This window comes from Octopus bimaculoides, chromosome 15 (assembly GCF_001194135.2).
Source record: "Octopus bimaculoides isolate UCB-OBI-ISO-001 chromosome 15, ASM119413v2, whole genome shotgun sequence".
Taxonomy (NCBI): Eukaryota; Metazoa; Mollusca; class Cephalopoda; order Octopoda; family Octopodidae; genus Octopus; species Octopus bimaculoides.
In genome coordinates, this window is record NC_068995.1 from 4714203 (window position 1) to 4717127 (window position 2925).

Consider the following 2925-nt stretch of genomic DNA (forward strand, 5'->3'; position numbering starts at 1 on the left):
AAGTAAATTAAATAAAACATTAAATAACGAAGAACTCAAAAGGTTGGGGGTGGGCCAGGGTGGGGTGGGGGTAGCTGTTAAAGAGAGGTTATTGAGTTCATTAAATCTCTGTTGGTTTCTTTTTTGTTATTTGTTGTATATTGCTTTTATTGTTTTGTTGATGTGGAGGGGAGAGAGTGTTATTGTTGTTGTTGATGTTGTTGTTGTTGTTGTTGTGGTTTAAGTAATTTCATTGATGGTTTTTTTTGTTTAGCCTTGTTTTTTGTTTCTTATTCACAGTTTATTTTTGTCATGTGTGTGTGGGGGGGTCTGTGTGTATGTGTGAGTCTAAGTGTATGTGTATGTGTCTGTTTATGTGTGAGTGTGTGTGTACCTGTGCATGCTTTGTGTGTGTGTGGGTGTGTGAATTTATGTGTGTATGTATCTTTGTGTGCCTCTGTGTTTGCATGTGTGTGTGTGTACCTATGGATGTGCATGTATGTATCGGTGTGTGTGTGTGTGAGTCTATGTGTGTGTATGTTTCTCTGAGTGTGTGTGTGTGTGTGTGTGTGTGTGTGTGTGCACGTTTTAATTCTATATTTCTTTGTTTATTTTTGTTTTTAATAATTTGTTGGATTTCAAAGAGAATTTCTCTGATTTGATTAACAACACTGGAACGGAAGCAACAGTGGAGTAACACTGGAGGCGGATCACCATCACCATCACCATCATCATCATCATCACTATGGAAGTAAAGTAGGGTAAGATAGACATCCAAAGGTATCCATAGGCAAAAAATGGTTAAGAATCACTGATTTAAACCCTGCTCAGCCCTATTTCAAGAGAATAATCCCTGGGTAGTCTTACTTCAAAACAAGAGTCCTTGGTTAATCCAATTTCAATAGATTTGATCTCTCTCTCTCTCAATCTATTTATCTATGTATCTCTATCTATATGTAGGACCTTCATAAAAACCTGAAGATCTACCTTTTCATTGCTGCAGTGGAGTCTGTGCTGTTGTACAGGTCTGAGCCTTGGACACTGACCAAGAAACCCACTTATAGATGGTGGAGGGATGCTACATTGAGAATGTTGAAGATGACTCTGAACATTAGTCAGTATACACTGGGGATGAAGAACTCAGAGCTGTACGAGAGCTTCCTGAAAGTTAGCATGAAAATAACACAGAGGAGACCGAGGTTAGCTGAACATGCTCACTCTCGTTTAAAGTTGATACTGCACTCAGTGCTCCTGTGGGAGACCTTACACAGACACATTAGAAGAGGGAGACCGAGGATGACATATGTTGATGCACAAAGGACAGACATTGGTCTCTGGCAGACACAGGACATGGCAGTGGTCAGTGGAAAACTGGTCAGGTTGCCAGCTTTCCCAATGGCAGAGGGGACCCTGCGCCATTAGAATCCATACAAGGGGGCCCAAGTTAGTATCTAATGGGCTAATCCCCTCAAGTTTGAGAATTTTTTATTCATTCCTGGAAGAATGGATTAATTATTTCAGCCTGGTGGTGTTTGTAGACGGTTGAAAATAATACTTTTAACAAAAAAAAAATTAAATGATAGCATTGTAGTTGCGGGTGGGGGATCTCTTAGTCTCCTGGCAACCAATATTTTTAGAACCAGTCCACTACTGGCAGTGGCGATGAGGGATAAAGACCACTGGAGATAACTTGTCCAATGGATCTCGGAAATTTTACCCACCTAAGATAGATCTATCTATCTATCACCTTCACTTACCCCCATGCCTCACCTACCTTTCTGACATTTTTGAAGAATTTCATCAAATTTTTGCTACTAATAAAAGAGAAATTCTTCTCATTTGGAATTTTAACACTAACTGTAGCTCGTTACCTGTGCACCCACTGAAGCTTTACACAGACACACACACAAATATATGAATATAGATAGATAGATATACACACTCGCCAACAAAGATTTATACATCCATGCATAGGCATGTGTGTATTCGAGTTTATATACATCATAGATGTATATGTGCAAATATATATATATACATATATATATATATACACACACACACACACACACATATACGTCCATATATATATATATGTATATATATATATATACACATACATGCACATGCATGTGTGTATATATATATATATATATATATATATCCATACGCAAGCATATATGCATACGCATATACAAAGCTATAAACATTTATATGCATATAACTGCATTTATGTTTTATGCTTGTAATTATGTATGTGTGTGTATTTATAGATATATATATATATATATATATATATATATACACACACACACACACACACCGCCCCCACCTTCCTTCTTTACATTATCATAGAATGTGATTTTAAAGAGTTTTGTGGAAGACTAACTGAAATACTTTAAGGCAGTATAGGAAAACAAAATAACGATAATAATAATAATATAGTATAAAACAAACAACAAAAATCAATATATATAAATATATGTAACATATGCAAAAAAAAAAAAAAAAAATGAATTTTTTTTTTTTTTTTTCAAATGTCTCCATGAAAAAACTCCTTAGAAAGGAAAAAATAAAAAGTTTTTTTAAAAGATTTCAGCAAAAACATCTATTCCCATTACTTTCCCGACCGGTTCCATTCCCTCACTTCCCTATCATTGAAAATATCTTTCTATTTTTTTTTATGGAAATATAACTTAAAAGCTACAAAATTGGTTGGCTTGTTTCTTCCATAGTAGCGTGAGGTTTTTTTTTACACATACATACACACGTGTGTGTATGTGTGTGTATACACACGCACACACACACACGCATATATACCTTTATATATATATATATATATATATATATATAATATGCATACACACATACAGAGATATGTTCATATACACACACACACACACATATATATATATATATTTCTACATATATATACATGCATATATATAT

General features: G+C 34.9%; 1 protein-coding gene across 1 annotated transcript in view; it reads right to left on the reverse strand.

The window, feature by feature from the left end:
- LOC106876905 (protein O-linked-mannose beta-1,2-N-acetylglucosaminyltransferase 1) overlaps nt 1–2925 on the reverse strand; it is a 68239-nt gene that overhangs the window by 17315 nt on the left and 47999 nt on the right. The window lies entirely within an intron of this gene.